Source organism: Aethalodelphis obliquidens, unplaced genomic scaffold, assembly GCF_003676395.1.
Source record: "Aethalodelphis obliquidens isolate GAN/ISIS:26980383/991018 unplaced genomic scaffold, ASM367639v1 scaffold8, whole genome shotgun sequence".
Lineage (NCBI taxonomy): Eukaryota > Metazoa > Chordata > Mammalia > Artiodactyla > Delphinidae > Aethalodelphis > Aethalodelphis obliquidens.
Window position 1 is genome coordinate 38,966,214 of NW_020837952.1, and position 23,100 is coordinate 38,989,313.

General features: G+C 42.5%; 1 protein-coding gene and 1 non-coding gene across 5 annotated transcripts in view; both read right to left on the bottom strand.

Annotated features, from left to right (window-relative positions):
• Positions 1–23,100, bottom strand: part of TMCC3 (transmembrane and coiled-coil domain family 3) — a 119,131-nt gene that overhangs the window by 67,957 nt on the left and 28,074 nt on the right. Inside the window, exon 1 of one of the 4 annotated variants that reach the window (XM_027107206.1) lies at positions 20,003–20,299. The exons of the other annotated variants lie outside the window; for them this stretch is intronic. The gene's annotated coding sequence lies outside the window, so the exon portion shown is untranslated. Of the gene's footprint in view, positions 1–20,002; positions 20,300–23,100 lie in introns of those variants that run through there. 4 annotated transcript variants of the gene reach the window in all.
• Positions 4,249–4,355, bottom strand: LOC113621366 (U6 spliceosomal RNA). Its single transcript, XR_003433153.1, has one exon. It is a non-coding gene; the product is annotated as a U6 spliceosomal RNA (small nuclear RNA).

The following is a 23,100-nucleotide window of genomic DNA, read 5'->3' on the forward strand; positions in this document are numbered from 1 at the left end:
CTTTGATTATGAGTCAGGCATTATGCTAAATATTTTTTATGTATTCACATATTCTTCACACCAGCCCTATTTTACGAGAAAAGCAAGGCTCATAAAGAATATGTATGTTTCTTGAAATCCCCAGAAAATAAACAGCTTAGCTGGGGCTCCACTGGGTTTATATGAAATATGCAAGACTCTGGGAGATCTGTACAAGCCACCAACCGCGTGAGCACCCGTTCTGTAGTGTCCCTCACATGGTCACCCGGACTTCTGTGGGCACTCCGGGTTCGGTCCAGACCCAACCCTCAGGCTGAGCTTGAAATCTTCATCCACGCGACTTCCTACCAAGGCCCTGGTGTTGCCACCTGGAGCCACACCCCTCTTGGGTTTGGCATGGCCTGTAAAGTCCATTCCACTTCATCCATGCTCTAAAAGGCAAACAGTGACTGAGGCAAAATAATTTTATGAGGATAAAAAAGCTATTGCTTTTATCAGAATCATGCCCACGCATTTACAATCACAAAGAGAAGAAGGAGAAGGAGAAAAATGGTAAAAACCAGAAAAGCAAGTAAGACAAGGAGCCTATAAAGAAGATGCTGGGGCCTTACAAGTGAAGAGTTGATACCTAGATATATACAGGAACAGGCGCTCAGCAGATAAGCCATGAACTTGCCTGGAGAGAAGGGAAGACACCCTTCCCTAGGCTGGGTGACAGAGCTGAGAAAACAAGGCACTGCTCAGCATGGCCCTGAAGGGGGGAACTTTGTACGTTCTATCAGAAGAATGTGAGCTTTATATCACTTTTTTTTCTTTTTTTAATGTATTTATTACTTTTGACTGCGTTGGGTCTTCGTTGCTGAGCGTGGGCTCTCTCTAACGGCTGCGAGCGGGGGCTACTCTGTTGCGGTGTGCGGGCTTCTTATTGCGGTGGCTTCTCTTGTCGCGGAGCACGGGCTCTAGGCACGCGGGCTCAGTAGTTGTGGTGCATGGGCTTAGTTGCTTCGCGGCATGTGGGATCTTCCTGGACCAGGGCTCGAACTCATGTCCCCTGCACTGGCAGGTGGATTCTTAACCATTGTGCCACCAGGGAAGTCCCTATATCACTTCCTTACTGGTAATATACATGATGCTACCAAGCCATCTTCCCTCTTGCTACACTGTGGTCACCTGATATGCACTTGCAAAATGTCTAGCCACTCAGTGAATATGGAACCCAGGGAAGCCAACCCATTCACGGGACCCTAGCATCAAACATCTGGTTTTCTTGCTAACTGAGCCAATCTGTACTGGAAAAATAACTCTGAAGGCTCAATAAGCATCCTTATCAAGACGTCACTACTCCAGATACCTATACAGAATATTCAAGACCTATATTTGAGAAGAAAGCTACTTCTCCACACTACATGCTCAAAATGAAAAATCCGAAAAGACCCTCATGTGGTATCCAAAAGGATATGTTATTAGTGAAGTGTCTTAGTACAATGTTTGTTCTAATTTGTTTAGACAAAGAGCGCTTCCTTTCATAGTCCACTTCTGACAGTGGTACATTCTGTTCACGGTGTACGGAACAGGAATTGAGTCACTAGTTTTTACCATAAAGGTTTTATTTCTCCCCACCTCTTCCTCTTGGTATCACTGAAAAAAAGAAAATCTGTAGCATCAAAAGTTCTCTTTCCTGACTGCAGGTAAAGTAAACCTGGAATCAAGGATCCTTTGGAACCGGGGCTGGAATACACGTACTTTTGAAAGCCCAATCCTTTATCCACAGATACTGCTAATTAACAGTGTAAGGGAGATTAGGCAAAGTGTTCAGGGTTCTCAAAAACAAATTCTTCAAATATCTTCAAGCACTTACAAACACTTGATACTGTAATTAGAAATAATTATCTTCTCATTTAACCTCTACCAGGCAACAGTGGTAGGGAAACTACTTTGAGCTACATACACTAGGAAAAATACCTATTTCTTCAAAAGAGCTTTCAATTAATGCAAACTAATCCCTTACCTGGTAAGGATTTACTGTGTACTTTATAATCTACACAAGAATTAAATTAAAGGAGGGGGGAGGCCAGATTAAAAAAGACTGTGCCTTGAAGAGCAGAAGGGGAAGGGTATGGTAATGAAAATACCAGTCTACACTGAGAACCACGGGCAGCTAAAGGACAGCCATGTCCCCGAGGGAGGGAGCGGTGGAGGCTGTGAGGAGACCTGAGAAAAGGGTGCTACTGAGAGGAGGAAGGACTCTCTGGGAACCCCATGTACCTCAAAAACAGGCAAGTTTAGGGACGGGAAGTGAGCCCCTAACGCCGGCCCCTCACCTCTACCAAGAACTCCGCCTTCCTGATGGAAGGGGTCACAGTTCCTTCTTGCGGGGAGACGTGGGATGGTGAGTCCTAAAAAAGGGGAAACAGGAAGCCCCAAACTTAGGAGTAAACTAGAATAAGCGTCATTGAGGCTTTTAGTTCCTATACCCAGAACAAACCAAGGGAATGGGTGAGTGAGAACCCCTGGGAACTAACCTAACAACTTCGGAGGGGTTCTGGGATCCGTCCCCACCATGGTTATTCCCCGTCCGTTCCTAGCAGCGTCTGTCAGCAAAACCTTCCCAGGAAAGGGACCTGAGCACTCGCTTTGAGGGTTAAGGGAGAAGGGATGTTCTGCTCCAGGAGAAGCACCCCCAGGAACTGAGGGAGCAGAGGCAGCTCTAAGGGGCAAAAACTGGTTCCCAAGGCCCTGATCCAGTGGGCAGAGCAGAATGTCTGGAAAGGAAGCCTGCGGGCAGAAGGCCTGCCTCCCCCCAGGGCCGAGGCCTAACCTTCTCCTTTTCCTATAGCATTTATTCACTGCCTCTCCTACCCCCGAAACATGGAGGGTGAGTGTTCTTGGCAGGGACGTGTGCTTAAGCTAAGCTTCTGAGCGATAACTACGAATCCCAGGCCTGTCCTGCTGTCTTTCGGCATCTCCAATCTGAACAAGGTGTCTGAAGGACACGTATCGCCCTCTTAGATACACAATGATGGATAACTTCGTATGAGTGGCAGTCACCTGCAACAGAAGTTACTTTCAGAGGTGGAAGGATCCTTGGAGATCTCACTTGGTCTAATGCCTGCTTTTAAAAGAAGCAGCCTGAATACATACCCGAGTAACTTTTCATTTCAATCTATGCTCTGTTCATTACAGGTGCCCTACATAAAAGGGAAGGCAATTTGTCTACTAAAGTATAGCTTCTTGGATCAATACATAAAGTGGATATAACAGTAAATATGATAGGGGTGTCTATCAGATACCAATAATCATGTTTCCCTTTTTGCTGTGGATACTAGGAAGTTCAGAACCAAACTGAGAGTAACTGTTAGACTTGACAATGAGCCTATTTGCTTTTCCTTCCTTTTTTAGAACTTTTGGGTATTATTGCTACTCCACCTATATTTTCCATGTGCCTATCATAACCTGATTCTCATTGGAAAGAGGTAGGTGAACTTTAATCTAAAGATGCTAGGTATGTCAGGCTGCCTGGAGATGAAACTAGACTCACTCCCAAATGTAACTGGGGGAATGTGGTCAAACACACTGAGCTTATAAGTTGGCACAGCTCTTTCCATCCTCCTTTCCCAGGGCACCCAGAGAAAGCAGGGTCACAACTTGGTCCATGTCCTTTGAAAAGATGCTATATTAAGACTGAGCCAGAAAATGGCATTTGGTACTCAGGCCCTAAAGCACATTCCCTAAGCAAACCTAAGCCTCATAATTGAACTATTCCCTGCAGACCAGGGGTTTAATTTGTTTTTGGTACTATAACAAATACGGGGTAGGGGCATATGTACTGGATGACCTGTAGTATAGAATTCTGTTTTAAATGGATCAGAACACTACTAGACATCACACAGGGCTTAGAAATAACATAGCTAAGTTATGAGGGAGCAAAGGAAAACTGATCTATATTCATTTCTTTCCCTTTTGCAATACTGAAGTTATTTCCCTTGAGCAACTTTATTTTTTCTAATGTAAGCCAGCAGCATTTTCACCAAATAGCAATTGGAAATAAAAAGCTGCTTTCAGTTCTACCAAAATTATAAACAGCATTACATTTAAAGAAACAACCTTTAGATGTCCATGAAAAATGCATTCAATCAACATTTTGATATTTATTAGTATGGAAGAACAACCTTACTTTGAAGCCATGCTGGACCTTCAAATGAGACAATCAATATAACAACTCTGACTTCTTTGGACTGAATAAAATTATCTTTTTATTTTTTAGTTTTTTAAAATACGGAACGCTTCATGAATTTGCGTGTCATCCTTGCGCAGGGGCCATGCTGATCTTCTCTGTATCATTTCAATTTTAGTATATGTGCTGCCGAAGTGAGCACAAAATTATCTTTTTAAAACAGAACAGACCATGTCCTGTTCCTTCTCAAAAATCTTTTAAGTTCCCTAAAGTGTGAAATCCTTAGCGAAGAATTTAAAATGCTCTTGATCAGGGTCCCGTCTTACCGTATACCAGCAGACTCATCCGTAAACCTACTGTGAGCACATCTACGCACCAGCACCAGAGTAAGGATGCAGCTTGATACACGCTCTCCTTTACTCCCCGCAGCTCCATGAAGTAGGCGCCATTAGCTTTGCTTTACAGATTTGGAAGTGAGGAGCCATCAGATAAGTCATGGTTACGGCTAATAAGACACAGAACCAAGATTTGTACCAAGCTCTAAAGCTTTTAACCTTCACTGCATTCCATTAGTCCAATAAACCCCTGAACGCTTCCCGCACTCTCCTAAATCTCCGTGTTAAGTACCTCACCCTGGCCTTCCATACCTCCATCCCCAGGTACCTTCCAAGGACCAACCCAAACACTGTCTCTTCCACAAAGCCTCCCCCATTCCCATGCCCAGCTTCCTTTATACTCTCCCCCAAATCTGCATGTTCCCCTTTTCCAGTACTTCTTCTCTAGGTCTGGTAAGCATTTGTGTAACATTTGTTCCCCCACTGTCTTGAAGCCTGGAGGGGAGGGAATGTCTCCTAAGCCACCTGTGTCCTGCCCCACATTCCTTCCTCAATAGGACCTTGTTATCTGTTGCGTGAATCAATGGTTGACAGAGCCAACTGGGGCAGCCAGTTGTCCCACACGTTTAACATCCTCTCAGCTGCTTGCAACGAGATCAAGAAGAACCTACAGCTGAGGTGGTGCTGGACTGCTTTCAATACAGACTGGACTTTGGACTGTTAATTAATGGCTGTGATTCATGTGAGAGATCAGATATTCAGGAGATTAATGTGTCTCACGGCTCTTAGCTGCTCCAAGCAGAATACAGGCAACCAATTATCAAATGACAGATTCTAAGACCCACAATGTACAGAACATGCAGGTGTACTCCCTTCCTAAGTGACATTTCCGCTGCGGTTACCATCCTAACTGTTGCAGAGAACTAGGTGCCTGCTCCTTCTAACACATCCATGTCTGAGCTCAATCCATTATTTGTGGTAGCATATAAGGAAGCAGTCTTGTATTGCATTAGATGAAAAACTTTAAAAAAGAATTTAGCCAATACACCAGCAAGAATGTCAAGGGTACAGATGATCCCTGAACAACATAGGTTTGAAATGCACAGGTCCACTTACACACAGATTTGTTTTCAATCAATACTACGGCACTACACAACCTGTGGCTGAATCTGCGGAAGCTGGGGTCTGACTACGGGACTTGATCATCCAAGGATTTTGGTATTCAAGGCGGGTCCTGGAAACAATGCCCCAGGGATACCAAGGGGCGATTATAGCTCCTTGTGCCTTAGGAAATCACAGTTCAATAGAATAGAAACACAAAAATAAAGGAGCCCTTTTATCCTCTGAAGTCTAAGAAGGCAATGACTTGTTTAAGGCCAAAAGCAGGCATCAAGAAGAATGGTCCAAAAGAGGCCAGGATCTTGGCAAGACAGTTCAAATTTATTCTAAAAAGAGAAGCTACTAGTTACGAAGGACTTATTAAGTATCGTATAATTTTCTAAATGCTTCACATCCATTATTTTATTTTTCCTTTTAAGAATCTGAGATTACAACAATTATTCTCATTTCCAGATCGAAAAAGTAAGGGACTTATCTGAAGTCATAAAGCTCGCATGTAGAAGAGCTGTGACTCCACCTGGCTCCAAGGGCTGGGCTTTCATAATATTTCCAACCTCTACTGAGATCCTACTGCATATACCAGACCCTTTCCTAGACACGAACATGTTTTCCATAACCCTTACAATGCCTAAATCTCCTTTGCTTAAATCACTGTGCTACCGTTAAATATTACAAAGTAAAAAGTAGGCACGGGAGCTTCCCTGGTGGCGCAGTGGTTGAGAGTCCGCCTGCCGATGCAGGGGACACGGGTTCGTGCCCCGGTCCGGGAAGATCCCACATGCCGCGGAGCGGCTGGGCCCGTGAGCCATGGCCGCTGAGCCTGCGCGTCCGGAGCCTGTGCTCCGCGGCGGGAGAGGCCACAACAGTGAGAGGCCCGCATACTGCAAAAAAAAAAAAAAAAAAAAAAAAAAAAAAAAAAGTATGCATGGTAGAGAAACCGGAAGGGAGAATACTAACGGACGGCTTTGGACAGTTCTTGCTGCTATAAGGCAATTACTGGAGATAGTCCAAATTTGACATTTAATAAGTAAAATGAAACACTAGCTTAAATCCCAAGATATCTTGTGTAATAAAAAAATGTAGGCTGCTTCTGTTTTAACCATTTTAAAAATGATTCTCAATGCCAGGGGAACATGCCAGCTTACACATCAACTCCCTCTTTTGGCTAAAGCTCTAGTGGATACTGTAATCATTAGAGGCTCTGCTACCAAGATGCAGATAAGAGGAGGCTTCCTTCTCCCACAGCTACAGCAGTTCACAAGCACCAAAGAGTCATGTTTCGGAGAGACAATAGTCCTCTAGGAACTTCTTGTTTTGTAACCTGGGAGGAAGGAAACTGCAAGAAATGAATTGAATTGTGGATTGTGATTTTTAAGATAAACACTATACCATGACCCTTCTTAGAATCCAAGTCTGTATTTGGGTTGACTGTATTTCCAAACGGAGGCAACAGCCTTCTAGGGCCACTCACAATACTTGCAGCAACTAGCCAGCTCAGATTCACAGGAAAAGCCCTGATTCCAAAGCCGTGTGTCCTAAACAGAGCTTAACTGTGGCACAGTGGTAGCCTAAGCTAGTGGTTTAAGAGCACAGATTCAGAGCCAGACTATGCAGGTTCAAATCCCAGCTCTGCCATGTTAATTGTATCCCCTTGGGCAAGTAGTTACTTGCTCTATGACTCAGTTTCCTCATCTGTGAAGCGGGGGCAGGTGTCGACTTCACAGGGTGACTGTGAGTATGAAATGAATTAATATTTATGAAGTGCTTGGAACAGGGCCTTGTACAGAATAAGTGCTGTAAGTGTGAGCTATCGTTTATGAAACACAACGTACCCCCAATAGGTGGGGGAACTTCAGAAAAGTCCAGAGACAAGAACAATGGTGCTGCTGTTGTCATGATTAAGCTCTTCCAGTGGAAGCTGAGCACTGCCACCCCATGGAATCTGCCTGTGCGTGCATCTGCATCTTGCCGCAGAGGGAGGAGTCTCAAACGCACGCCAGGAAGTGCCTTAAGGATCAAGTTTCGATGAACCTGAACAGCAAAGCTAATACTTCTTAAAACTGCCCACCAACCCAAAAGCAGACGACCTAGTATTCGAGTGATTTAATCTAACTTTTAAAAAGGTACAGTACCTCTAATGACTAAAATTTTAAATCTCAATATCTGGTCCTTAATTTTTAAATAAGTGTCATTAATCTTCTAGGTTGCTATTTTCAGTAAAACCAGAACTCTAAATTAAGACCCTAAAGACAGATGTCTAACATTTCCTATCTCTAAGTCTTTAGGCAAAACAAGGGGAAATTGTATTAGAAAAGCTTATCTAATGATTATAACTTACTACTTTCTCTAAAAAACCTCCTAAATTATTTCTTGAGAGTATTATGTCATGGAAGCTTGTCTTTATATAAAGTGTGAGATTTTTTTTCAATCAGGCTATAGTTAATCCCATGACCTTATCTATCAATGGCTTCATTCTCTAATTTTACCAGGTTCTCTCTCCTTCATCCCTTATTCAAGCTGCCACCAAATTCTGTTATTTCTTTGTCTAGCAATTTCTCTCTAGATTGACACTTCCTTGCTATTTCCAGGTCCATCTACCTGAATCCGGCCCCCAACTCCCTACCTCACATATACAAAGGGCAATGGTTTAATCGGGTTTCATTGCTTTCAACATTTTACTTCTATCTATCTAGTCCATGGCGAATCCTTACACTCGTCTTCTAAACTTCCACTTACATCATGTTACAAAATGCTCAAGATGTACGATTCTTCTTTTTAATAAAGGAATTGGGTTCTTCCTCCTGTTGGTATTTAATCTGAGTAATTTTTCCCATTCCAGTTCTCCAATGTCTTCCTCCTTTCTTCCAACCTCCACCAGACAGATCCCAGCATTGTAGAACACAATACATTTCTGTACTTTTTTTTTTAACCTCAGTAGTTACATCGTTCCCTTTGGACACAACATTTCCAAGGCCTCTCTGTCTTATCCAAATCCTACCATTCCTTCAAAAATCTCTTCCTTGAGGCCCATGTCACTTCCTATCCTTCCTGATCCATTTTGGCTCTTATATATACTGTTGAGTGGAGGTCCCTACTTCTTTTATCTTCCTTGTTGGATTTTTAGATTACTAGAAGTATTCATTTTTTTAGACACCACACAATACTCAGCACAGAACTAGCAGTATCACTGGGTAGCAAATACTTATTATAACCAACTTTCCTATGCTATAAAGCAGTATATTCCCAATTCTGAATGAGACCCATAGTAAGAAATACATATGTACCACTACATACATACATATGTGCACATGTATACACACATACATAACTGAAACACAAATTTTATCAAACACTTATCTTTATACATGCAACAGTATTTTAAAAAAACACAGTTGGTTAGCTCATTTTTTAGACAACTACGTATTAGGAAATTACAATTAATTTTGTTAGGCATGTTAATTTTATTATATAGGAAAAGTCCTTATTTTTAGATACATATCAGAAAAGATATGCCCTGATATCTGTATGTAACATACATACACGCAGACACAAAGCAAATGTGAAAATGTTTGTTGAATCTGGGTAACACAGATGGGTATCTGCCGTACTCTTCCTTCTGCCTTTCCGTCTAAAAATATAAAATGATAGTTGCTATTCATTAAATCTATTTCATAACCAACTAATGGGTTTCAATTCTGTTTGAAAACCAGTGCTTTATAATTAGGAAAAAAGATAAGCCACTTGTTTCTATGTTTACTGATTATATTGAAGGAGGCTCTAGCATTCTGAAGAATGTTACAGTAAGGGATTTAATCTTCCATTGCTTTGAGTCCACTAATCTCTTCTTTAAAAGCCTTCCTATGGAACTTTCTATGAATCACTACTACCTTAGCAGAAAGGTGTAAGATTAAGGACTACTTTTTTCTTTTTTTTTTTTTTTTTTTGCGGTACGCGGGCCTCTCACTGCTGTGGCCTCTCCTGTTGTGGAGCACAGGCTCCAGACGCGCAGGCCCAGCGGCCATGGCTCACGGGCCCAGCCGCTCCGCGGCATGTGGGATCTTCCCGGACCGGGGCACGAACCTGTGTCCCCTGCATCGGTAGGCGGACTCTCAACCACTGTGCCACCAGGGAAGCCCAAGGACTACTTTTTTACTTACAGAGATCACAGAATCAGAATTTACTCTAAGACTTCTCATCCTAAAAATAATCTTTGTGGTTTTCATTGAGGCTTTAAAAGAACAACATCCGGGAACGGCAGAAGTTCAAGACGATGCATTGAAACTGAAAACATCACAATAAACATGCACATTGGTTTAAACGTGCCCCTTCCTTCTCCTTTAAGCACTGCTTCTAATAAAAGAAGAAGTTCCATAAACAGAATCAGTAACACCTCAATTTAACTGACACAAAGAGGGAAGTACAATATTATAGATGAATGAAAGAAATGTCCAGATAACTGAAATTCTTACCATTTATGGGCCAACGTATTAAGTCTTGCTGATGACTGATTTCTAAATTACTAGCTTCCCAAGACTGCTTTCCTGTTAACTGGGATCATCCATATGACCAAGTCTGAATTGTGACGCAGCATGTTGACCTCAGGAAGAAACCTGGTCTAGATCCACGCGGGGCCTGGGGTCTAGTTAACCCTCCAGTCTTAGGTCCCTCATCTGAGAAAATGAAGTGGCTGAACTCTGCAACCTCTAAGCCTTTGCAGCTCTTCTTCTCGACAGTTCTATCGCTACTAGGTCTGTAAAGCTGGCAGCCCTCAGCACATACCAATTAACACATATTGAATATTTACACTTCCATATAATGAATCTTATTCACCAAAATGAAAATGAAGCAAAAAGCAGTTAAAAATAATATGCAGCAAGCAAAAAGAAGGAACAATTATTAACACACAACATAAGTGAATCTCAGTAATGTCATTCTTAATGAAAGAAACTACATTCCCAAAAGGACATGCTCTATGATTCCAAGGACAGGGAGGTCAGAACTGGTTACACTCATGGGGAAGCAGGGGAAGGGAGAATGATCTGCCAGAAGGTGGCACAAGGGAGTGCTGGGTACGGACAACACTGACACAGGGGACAGTTACATGGTGCAACACAGGTAAAAATCATCCAACTGTACATTTAAGATGTATGCATGTTACTACAAGTTATTCCACAAAATAGTTTAAAAAATTAAGTAAATAAAATACAAAAAAATCATAGAAAATACAAATTCAGGAGCTGTCGAAACTACTATTTTATCTTTACAGTACCTATAACATATAAGTACTCAATAAATGCATGTTGATTAACATACAAACTTGTTCAGTTCTAGCAGGAAAAGAACTTTAATTTCAATGGTGTGTCAATTCATATTGCACTTTGTCAGCTCTTTAACATATTTAAAGTTTCGGAAATTTTCATGATACTCTCTAATAAATATTTGTTTTCAGTACCAGAATATAGAAGAGCAAATGTACAAAATACAGAAAAGGAGTAGAAATCTGTATGGTATACTAGCAGGGCACTAATACCTATGGTGTAACTAAATACATCAGATTTAGTCACGAAAATATTTAATCTTACATTCTGCAAAAGGCAGCAAAATCCTAAATACCATGTTGATGCAGATTGAAAATGACCTGGTTCATTACATAATAGTTATTTAGAAAGCCAATGCTTCTCAAAGAGGCTGAATTTAACTAAAAGCACACAAAGTACGACTAAGGCTTACTCACTGAGCCCCAATTGTTTTTATGACAGTTAAAGGAACTGATTAATTTAGGTTCCAAGCCAGGCACCCTAAGATACAGAACTGACACTTAAAAAATGTTTTTCTGGGCATTTTTTGTGAGCCAGGCAGTATCCTAAAAGCACTGGAGTCAGAAAGATGAATATGCTAAATTTTAGTCTAGGAGTTGTTGGGCTGGGAGACATACAGAACTATACAACTGTAGAAAAATGTAATATGGACTACAGGAAACAAAGAAGTGGAAATAAGTAAGGCTTCAGTGAGACACCTGCTAAGAAGATGATATTTGACGTGGCCTTAGAAGAGGAGGCTCAAAAACCAGCCAAGAGAACCGTATCCACAGAGGCAAACAGTAGAATATTTAGGAAACGAAAAGTTTCTTTGGGTGTCTAGAATTTAGAGCTAAATGGGTCATCCTAAGTCAGGGTTTGATCGAGGGCTGGGGCAAAAAAAAGGGACAGGGCAAGTATTTCTAAAGGGAGGAGGCATGAAACTCTGAAGAATACAGACAGCCTGTGGCAGGCTCTATGTAAACCATGCTAGACTTGACACTTTATCATGCAGGCAAGGGGAAATTTTTTTAATCATAAAAATAAAATATTGAGAAACAGAGAAGTTGAAATAGCAAAATGAGTAGGGGGAAAATCACCCATAACCCCCCTTAAATATAGACACTGCTTAGATTCTTATTAATTTTTTAACAACACAGAACCATGACTATACTGTACATATAGGGATTTCAGACTTGGTTCATGTACTGCGCATAGTCACATAAGGATTTATTAATGAATTTGGAAGACTTCATCATTATGTGCCTATACACTCACACTGCACTGCACAGCAACACTAAGTGGGTCTCTGTCTGGGATGCAGGGATCAGGTAACCAGACCTACTATTAAAAAAATCATGTGAAGTTAAGGGCTGTTGAATTCTCACCTGAAGTAACCGTATCCATCACATGATGGAAGATCAGACATTTTGTCTCAGAAATACATGATGGATTATTTATTCCATCTCTACTCATCTGAAATGCTAAACTAATTATCACAGTGCCCGGTGCTTTTTATCAGAAGGGTCGGACAGATGACAAAGGGCAAAATTTTTACCTAGGATGAAAGAAAAGGCAAGAATTATAAAAACAACTCCCCTGAAGGATACACTTCTTTTTGTCTTTTATTTACGGATTGAAAAAAGAAATCCTTCAACATATGCATGTTGCAAATCATATTCTCCTCTCTGTAAGCCACAGTTACAGAAAACAACTCAAGATTCTTCTGACTGTAGGAAGGCACCACAGTACACCTAATCTACACTGTGTTATCTATTATGACTCAAATTCTGTAGGAAAAATATTTAAAAATCCAAATTAGATTTGTAAAAGGGAAAAAAAAAAAGCCTGTGAAGGATAGAAGGTAGTTTGGGAAAGCTTCAATGACAGATGCTTTTTTTCTCTCTTTACTGGGAACTGGAACCAAATCATGGGCCTGTACCTGGCTTAGTGCCCTAACTTCCCAACGAGACTGCAAAAACTCTCAGACAGGACACCTGCTCTGAGCTGATTACAGAACTGCCTTGTGCAGAATTACCATTGGAAAACATTAACTTTGTGCCCAAATGGAAGAGTGCCTACTTCCCTAAGATATATGAATGGTAGGGTTTTCTTTTGCCTTACTTTGGGAAAGCTGATGAACTAATAAGACTCCAAGGGCTGCTAACTACACACTAATACTCCAGTGTGGTACACTTTATTAATTTGACTCAGTCCATCTACCTTATTCAGCATTCCAAAATGTTAGAGAACCATCTGTTCAAGATTCACCAACTGAGAACACTATGAAACCTCATTCAGCCCAAGACGTTATTGAATTTGATGAACTGAAACTTCTTTGATTTCTATACTTGATGATGCCTGTGATGTCATCCTTACTTTAGATGTTCCTTTGACTGATGTTTTATTAATAAGGCCACTGTAAATGTATCTGCAAGGACCATAATCCCTGTGTCAGAAAATTTTGCTCAACTGCTTTTCATACTAGGTTAACATGCAGTCAACAATTACTGAACGTATACTTCATATTACAGGGCTGACTCAAAGTGTTCAATCATATCTAATCAGAGGCAAGGGTATGTTTATTTTATTAAGTATCACATCCTTCAAAGAAACCAAATATTATATATAAACAGTGGGAAAGTGATGAATATAATTAGGCAAGAATTAAATGACAAGCAGAGTTGGGCATTATCATTTTTTTACCACTAATATAGCATCTTTCATTGAAAATTTCGATAAATCTTGCCAAATGTTCTTGCCCCAACCTAGGATATGATTATCTGAAAGTGTTCCAAGTCAGTTCTGAATTTCACACTGAACAACCGACAGGCATTCAGGTTTTTGAGGCTCACTACTAAGTCTTTCCTCCCCCTTGCCTCACACATCACTAAGTTCTCTTTCTTTTTTTATGTTCCTAACACCTAACCCTTCCTTTCTTTCCAACATCTGATACCTGCTCGGTTCAGGTTTTCTATACTGCATATCTGGACTCCTGTAACCATCTCTTAACTCATCTCACTGTCTCCAGGCTGCCCCGCCGTCAATGGTCACCGCAGTTGTCTATAGGATGAGGTCCAAATTCCATTACTTGAAAAGTCAAGGTCTTCCATGTCTTGACCCAATCCTGTCTCTCTCCAGATTTTGTACACACACCTTCTTTCCTAGACCAAATGACCTGATCCAGTGATCTCTGACCAGATCAAGAACAACATACCCAGATCACTTCTACTAACTCACCTTACCTTTGTTCATGCGCACCCCACAACATGCAGTCCAGCCACACCTTCCACCTCCACCATCTACCTGGTGCCTGCCACGTGCCCGTCAGCATGACAGATGTTTGACATATTTTGTCTCTAATCCCCACCCCAATCCTACAAGTTATGTTTAGTCTATCATGATGAGTATCAAAGAAATCAGAGACTTTGACAAGTTCACAAACTAGTGAGTGATGAGCCTAAGCTCCAGCTCAGGTCTGATTCCATAGCCTATGTTCTTTCTAAAACTTCAGGCTTCCTGGAATACCATCCCCAACTCTCTACTTACCAAAACCTTGGGGTTCCTTCAGAGTCTGACTCAGTTTAACCTCTTCCACACAGAGGTGTTTCTTATCACCTCCAATCTAGTAAACAGTGCTTACTCAGAACCCCTGCTGCTCTTACTGTCTGAGTCCCTCTGGTTGCACTAAATTCATTACTGCCTCATATCATTAGTTGCCTTATTCTTTTTCCCCCTTGTTTGCAGTCCCACAGCCTCATATTGCCTCTTGAACACAGTAGGCACTCAACTGTCCTATAACTGAGTTCTCTACTTTGACAGCATTTCCTATGGATAAACTTCCACATCAGGTAGGATAATTTCAGTAACTGGATAAAAGACGTTCAATAATAAGGGCACTTATGATGTAACAAACTAAGAAGATCAGCGGACAGGGCTAATTTGGTGGCTTAAAAATGTTATCAGGGGGCTTCCCTGGTGGTGCAGTGGTTGAGAATCCGCCTGCCAATGCAGGGGATACTGGGTTGGAGCCCTGGACCGGGAAGATCCCACATGCTGCAGAGCAACTAAGCTTGCGCACCACGACTACTGAGCCTGCACTCTACAGCCCGAGAGCCACAACTACTGAGCCTGTGGGCCACAACGACTGAAGCCCATGCGCCTAGAGCCCGTGCTCCACAACAAGAGAAGGCATCGCAATGAGAAGCCCGCGCACCGCAACAAAGAGTAGCCCCCGCTCGCCACAACTAGAGAAAGCCCACACGCAGCAACTAGAGAAAGCCCGCGTGCAGCAATGAAGACCAAACTCAGCCAAAAATAAATTAAAATAAATAAATAAAAAAAGAATGTTATCAAAGATCCAAGCTCTTGTCAATTCTTCATTATACTGTCTTCAGGGCATTTGCAAGTTCTCTCATGGAGGCAAATGAGCTACTGCAGTTTTAAGAATCACATGTAGACAATTTCTGGCTATATATGAGAATACTGCTCTTCTTTCATATTTTGTTAGGAAGGAAAATATTTTCCAGAAACTCCTCAGCAGATTTCTCCTTAGGTCCCTCTGGCCGGGCCTGAGTCATACGTCCATGCGCTAGCTGCAAGGGAGGCTGTGGAAGCAGTATCTAACATTTTCAGCCTCTACTGTACGGGCTCTGCCAGCCAGGCAGAAAGGGAAGGAAAATGGTGTTTGGATAGGCAACCAACACCTTTAGAGAAATATTAATGCAATGATAAGCTCTGTTTAATGAAAGTCCTCCACGGTCCCAAGAGATTAATTATCTTAAGAAAGGTTTGCTAATCAGGTTATGAGAAATACTCCTGTTACAATAAGGTGCTGTTTGCACTAGAAGTAGGAGAGAAGAGGACTGGAATCTCCCAGCTCTTTAGCCAACAAATTGTAAACACATTCCTTTCCCTCATATCCTTAAATATCGCAATCTCTTCCAGCACTATGACCATCACAAGGAAGGAAAGGCAAGCAGAAAAAAAACTTGTTCTCTTCAGCTTCCATACAGTTCTCCAAACACATTAAAACAGGTAAAAAAAAAAAAAAATTTTGAGAGATTTAAAGAACAGAAGTGAAGATGAAAATATTTATGTCTTTGCCTCCTTCTCCTAATCTTTGCTTCTTCTAACAGGACAGTCTGCCTTAATCACCACCATCACCACTACCACCACCATTACGTTTCCAATTCTGGAATCAGCTTAGATATCCATTAATGGAGAGCCACTTAAAAAACTATTACAATGGAAAACAATGCAGACGCTAAAATAGAGGTGGATCTCAACTGGCTACTACGGGAAGCTGTCCAAACTAAATTGTTAAGCAAGAAAGATACAGAGCTATATATCTATAGTACACACTCATTTGCGCTTTAAAAGAGGGGCAGTGGTGGGGTCTATATAAATGTGATACAAGTGTACTCTATTTGTAGAGAAATTTCTAGAAGGATGTCTTAGGAATTGTGGATGGTAATTACCTCTGGGGAATAGGATTGGGAATCTGGGACCAGAGATACTTTTTGTTTTATATTCTCTTTTTGGTATAGTTTGGTTTTTCCCCACCTTGTATTGTCATATATTTTTAATTTTTATTATTTATTTATTTATTTTTTGCAGTAGGAAGGCCTCTCACTGTTGTGGCCTCTCCTGTTGCGGAGCACAGGCTCCGGACGCGCAGGCTCAGCGGCCATTGCTCACGGGCCCAGCCGCTCTGCAGCATGCGGGATCTTCCCGGACCGGGGCACGAACCCGTGTCCCCTGCATCGGCAGGCGGACTCTCAACCACTGCGCCACCAGGGAAGCCCATGTCATATTTTTTTTAAACCCACTTTGAGGTTGAGTCTGCAACCTCAAAGCAAATACCTACAAAATTTCATTAGCTCACTTAACATACTTCTTTGTTTCCTCTTAGGACCTGTGATTTTAATAATAATAGCAAAATAACTGGCCTCAATATTCAGGATAGTATTTTTGTAACTCAAACTAACTTGATTTAGTTTACGTAATTACTTTTACTCCCTACTGAAAAGAGGGCTTTTAAATCCAATTTCCCAAGGAAGTAAGACCACGTCTCAAAAGGTAGTTCTTTAAAAAAAGTTGTGGAACTAAGCTGGAATTACCAAGTCATAATTAGCAGTTTTCAAACGAAAATCCCATAAAAAATAATGTATACTAATGTTACACCACTTTTATATGATGTAACCAAAATACCATCTCTTCAAGGGACAAATCCTACTGAAACATTTCTATTGAGAACTCAGTTTCCTAATGCTCACAGCTTCGAATCTATTCCATGTGGGCAATGATTTTTCCCACAGAGGGTCTTCACTGAGACCACCACAGACGCGGATGACACCAGTGTGTGACAGGCATATACAGGTGTCCCTTGGCATCGTAAGGAATGGTTCCAGGGGCACCCCTCATGATGCCCAAGTCCCGTATGTTAAATGGTTTTGCATTCACAGGGTTGGAGAGCCAACTCTACGTATTCACTCACCTGTGGTAGCTGAACAGACTCACAGGGTCCATCGAGTGACAGTTTACATGTGGCTCATGTGACTCTGGAGGGCTAGATTGTTTTATTTGTGATTCTCAGGTTCTAAAGGTTGATTTTTGCCCTTCAAAAATGGTTTCTGTAACAGCTACGAAAAGCATTAAAGCTATCTCCTTAAGGTTGAAGTTGCTCAGGACCCAAAACAAGGCAGGACTACTTCCATTAAAAAATTTTTTGATGGTCCTAGCATTTATTTTTAAATGAAGCAATGGAATTGGATTCCAAGATATATCTGAAATGTTTACATTTACTGAATTCTTAAAACATGAAAAATTGTTTGGCATTTGAACATACACAAGCTCTAGAGACCCAGAAATTCCATTCCTAAGAACAAGTGCCCACGTTAGGACAGTGCATGAAAAATATTCATAGCAGCAACGTCCACAACAGAAAACAACAGTAACGACCACCCAAAATAACCCAAAGGTCTACAGGCAATAGAATGGATACACGTACCTTGTGTGCCTCTGTACAGTGGAATGAAATGAACCAGAGCTTCAAGACTTAAAGTGGATAAGTTTTAAAAGCAGCAAGTCAAAGAAGAACACATGCAGTATGAACTCCACTTTATAAAGTTCAAATGCTGGCAAACTCTTGTTTAGGTATAAACACGCAGGTAGTAAACGATAGAGAAAAAGCAAGGGGACGGTTAACACAAACCTGGGGACAGCATCCCCTCCTGGGTGAGGAGGCTTGTGATAGCGGGATATGAATCAGGGAAAAGGTCAGAGGGTCAAGTCTGATTTCCTGCCCTGGGTTTTAGGTGCAGGGGTGTTTCATGTTACTTTCTAAAATAGAATATCTTCTATATATAATATTTTACAAACACTTAAAAATAAAAACTATGGAATAAATTACACAGTAAAATAAACTGAGTGTGCGTGTGTGCGTGTGTGTACACGTTTAAGTTATATGATAAATAACATCTTCTTTTAATCCCATTGCTTTTATCTCTGGGTCTATACTTAACTCTTTGGGTAATAATGTTAAAATCTAAATTTGAGGCCCTACTTAAATTGTGACCTGGATTCAAAGGCCCTCAGGCCACCTCCTGCAATAAATAGGTCCAGACTTAAGTCTCCCTGGGTCATTATCCTCAGTGGCTCACACCCTGGAATGTGAAGGATGTAGTCAGGAGAGAGCCCCAAATTCCCCCCAGGCTACAAAGTAACCGCCAGGCAGCCTGCAAACAACCCATGTTTGTACTTTAGGTAACCGACTGAGCTCTTCAGTGGCCGCAACAGGGGAACAGAGAGGAGGAAGAGCCTGGGGGGAGCGGCTGGCCGGCGTTGCAAGGGCTTCTCCAGAAGAGCCCGTCAACCGGCGGCTGGCAAGAAGAGACCCATTCCTAGCCTTGCACAGACGGCAGCTATAGTTGTTTCACAAGCTGTGCTCTAGCAGTTTGCGTGGTAATTTCTCCCTTTCATTCCAACTGAAACCGTGCACATCAATCTCTGTCAATCACTGCGCTCACAATGCTATGAGGCTATTAAGATGCTCTGCTGTCAGAACAACTAGCCCTCCAATTATTTTTGCAACTAGCCCTCCAATTTTTTTTTAACAACAGAAATTTAATCTCCAAGATTCAAAGGATCACACAATAAGCAGCAAACTCCTCCAACTCTCCATACCCCTCACCCCCCCCACCCAAGCTGTTTGTTTCCAAAGGTTGGGGATCCTTATCAACAACAAGCCCACCCTTGTGACATTCCAGGTAAACATTTAATACAGAACTAACTGGGGGGAAAATGACCTGAATTCATAAAAGTGTTCAAAATATTTTAACGTCCAGGAAATGAAAGACTATTTATTTTGCAGCAATATCCCAAAGTCTTCGCTGACACAAATGCACACACACAACCACAAATTGCATACGGATTTCCCATGAGCTCAAGCAGCTCTTATAGGCAGAGTTGAGGTGATGTGGAACCTTCTCTGTCCCACAGGGGGCACTGCATCCACCACCACGGGGTGGCTGAGGACAGCCGGCGGGGGAGCCCTGATTCTTCAGATCACGACGCTCCCCCTCCGCTGCTTGCTCTCCCAACCACAGCCACCACACCACACGCTGTCTCGCAGTCAGTTCTGTGGAGTCTGAAGTTTCAAGGAGGGATGTCCGCTTGTCAACAGACCGGGTGTTAAAGTACAACGTTAGACTCCAACTCCGCCTGGTCAGACCCGGGATCACTTTCAAAATGACAGGGAAGTAAGAGGAGAACTGGCTCTTTTCCAGCCAGTAGCCGGCAGGCTCCTACTCAGTCAGATACTTGCTCACCTCTTAAATCAAACTCACTGAATTTACATTTTTAAAGGACCGAACGATAAGGATTTTGGTGGCTCATTCGGAGTTTCAGCAGTTTAAGTATCTAGAAATCCAGTGAGAGATTACGGAAGGACTCGGCCAAGCATAAAGACAACTATTAAAAGCCCCCAAATAACCTGTATGTCTTTCAAGCATCTCATAGGATACGAATTACTACACAGCTCTACGATACATATTTACACAGCCTGGTTGAAACCGCAGAGCGGGGAGGAGACTTACCAAACGCCGCACCACAAATCAGGGAGCAGACTGGGATCAGCAAACAGTTCACTCCCCACCCTGTCTGAGAGGCATCTGAGCCTGTAAGGCAGGCAGGCTGGATAGTCAAACAGCTCCTACCATGACTCACCCTGAGCTTTGGAGATACTGCTCACGTATCTCGGGGTATTCCCGTGTTTGTCTCTGAGAAACTCCACACCCTGCACTGTAACCAATGCTACTGCCCGCAATAATACACTGTATTCAACCCACTGCTGACAAACGGGCTCTTGGTACTGTCAGAAGAAAAGATATGCATTCTGTATATTTGGAGAGAGGCAGACTAGAACAAAGTCCTGTTGTCACACAACTCTGGGGGTGGGAGAGGACCTTAGAGGATGTCCAGCCTGGCACTCCTGATTTACCGACTAGGAAACAGGCTCAATTCAACAAACTCCAGTTGGGCAGAGCCAATGCAAAGCAGTGAACCGAGCACAGGAAACCCCAACATGGATGAAGGCAGGGCGAGCGGTAAGCGGTCCAAGCGCATAGGGAAGGGCAGTGAGTGGGGTCAGGAGACTCTTTCCTCTGTTGCTTCATTCATGAGACACATGCTCGCCGGTGCCTTCGAGTCTCAGACGCAGCGAGGCGTGCTGGAGTTGCAAAGGGATGAGTGCCATAGGAGGTGTACACGGTGCTAGAAGGCAGCACTTGGGAGGGGTAGCCAGGGTGGGGGGCGCAGAGGAGGGGGAGGAAGGCAGGAGAGGAAACAAGGCTGGTGCAAGGCAGGAAGAAAGAGACTTGTCAGTCAGAAGGTGCTTCAGGTAGTGCGCTCTGATTCATTCGGCCAGACGGCATGTGAAGACGTGAAGGGTACTGGGCACGGCAAAGGAGGCAGGAGAAGAACTGGGTCAGCAGACAGGGATGACATTTTGAGGGCTCCAGTTACATCACGCCAAGGTGTTTAGATTTCAGCTGATAGGACAGGTGGCAGCCGCTAAAGGGATTAGGATAATCAGATCCCTGTTTCAGACAAGTCCTTCTGAAAAAGCAGGAGAGCAAATGCATCTCAGTGGAGCGGACTGGAGCCAGCTGTAGTCATCTAAGGCGAGAGCTGGTGACGGCTGGATGCAGGGTGGTCCTGGGAAAGGAACAGCGTCTGAGGCAGACAAAGGAGGCAGCATCAAAAGGACGTGATACCAATCGGATGGGGGGGTGAACGGCAGAGTCACGGAAAACCCCACTTGTTTCATCCCTTCTGGTGGCCAAAAGATCAAGCCAAGCACAAGGCAGGCAACTGAGGAGAGGTAGGAGAAGGAAGAGATTTGGGGTAGCGGAGGATTCAGCATCAGACACAATGAATCCGAGGCTCCTGTGGGACATTTAAGCACAGGTGTCCAGAGGGGCACTCAGAGAGACGGGGCTTAAGAAAGAGAACTGGAGCCCATCAGTGACAGTGCCTTGGGGCAGCTCACCGATACTTCCGTGTCAGGCAGACCTGATCAAATCCCCAGTCTGCCACTTAGCAGCTGTATGACCTCCGGCAAGTAAATTAACCTTTTTGAGACTGTAGTCTCATATGAGGAAATTCCTCCTGGAATGTAATAAGATCAGTAAAGAACCTTCTGTCAGGCCAGACACAAATATTAAATATTTTTCTCTTGCCCTTTTGTGATCATATACTGCTTTTTATTATAATAATTTGAGTACTAACCTCTGTAACAGATTACAAGTTGCCTTGCTGTCAGTCACCAGTCTTTGAATCCCCTTTGACCTTCCTGGCATGAAGAGATTCTCAAATATTTGAACTGCCATAAGTCAAATGAAAAACTCAGGCCAGAATGAGTCTAGGAGACCAGGGTTTCTTGCCCTTGACATTAAATAACTAACGCAAAGATCTCAAAATGGTTATGTGGTTTATACGGTACTGATTTAATTCTGTGTTGGGGGTGTGATGGGGGGAGAAAAGGGCAATGGGGGTTCGCAAAAGAAAGAAAATTTTGTCGGGTCTAATAAAGCCCTGTCAAAGTAACAGAACTTTACTCTTTGCGTAAAACTATACCGTAATATTTAAGAGGAAGAGTGTCTACTGATGTTAGTATTTACACAGCCTCTATCCTCTGGCTCAGTTCAAGTAAAGGTCTTAAATTAAATTTTAAATAATGAATTCTAGCAAATGGATCTTGCCTTAAACCAAATTTTAAATCAACAGTATACTCTGTATATAATAAGAAATATATACTTTCTTTGTTAGGCTCATTTTGCTTTTTCTATTTATAACTCTTAAATGGACATTTAAAAACTACAATAAGGGGGACTTCCTTGCTGGTCCAGTGGTTAAGAATCTGCCTTCCAATGCAGGGGACTCAGGTTCGATCTCTGGTCAGGGAACTAAGATCTCACATGCCACAGGGCAACTAAGCCTGCACGCTGCAACTACTGAGCCCGTGTGCCACAACTAGAGAGAAGCCTGTGCACCACAATGAAGAGCCCGTGTGCCGCAACAAAGATCCCATGTGCCACAACTAAGACCCGACACAGCCAAATTAAACAAACAAACAGAAAAAAACTACAATAAGGGACTTCCCTGGTGGTCCAGTGGGTAAGACTGTGCTCCCAATGCAGGGGACCCGGGTTTTGATCCCTGGTCGGGGAACTAGATCCCGCATGCATGCCGCAATTAAAAGAAAAAAAAAAAAAAAAGACCCCACATGCTGCAACTAAGGATCCCACGGGCCACAATGAAGATCCTGCATACCGCAACTAAGACCCAGAGCAGCCTAAATAAATATTAACAAAAAAAAAACTACAATAAGATTTAAAAATCATACTGACCACTAAGGCACACAGAATTCAACTCCACATAGCCAAGCTTGTTCAGTTTTCTCCTGGTTTTGCCTTCAAATTTAGGCTCTAATTTGCCTTACCCATTTTTAAAAATTTTATTTATTCATTTATTTAATTTTTGGCTGCATTGGGTCTTCGCTGCTGCACGCAGGCTTTCACTAGTTGCAGTGAGCGGGGGCTACTCTTTGTTGCGGGGTGCAGGCTTCTCATCGTGGTGGCTTCTCTTGTTGCAGAGCACAGGCTCTAGGCACGCGGGCTTCAGCAGTTGTGGC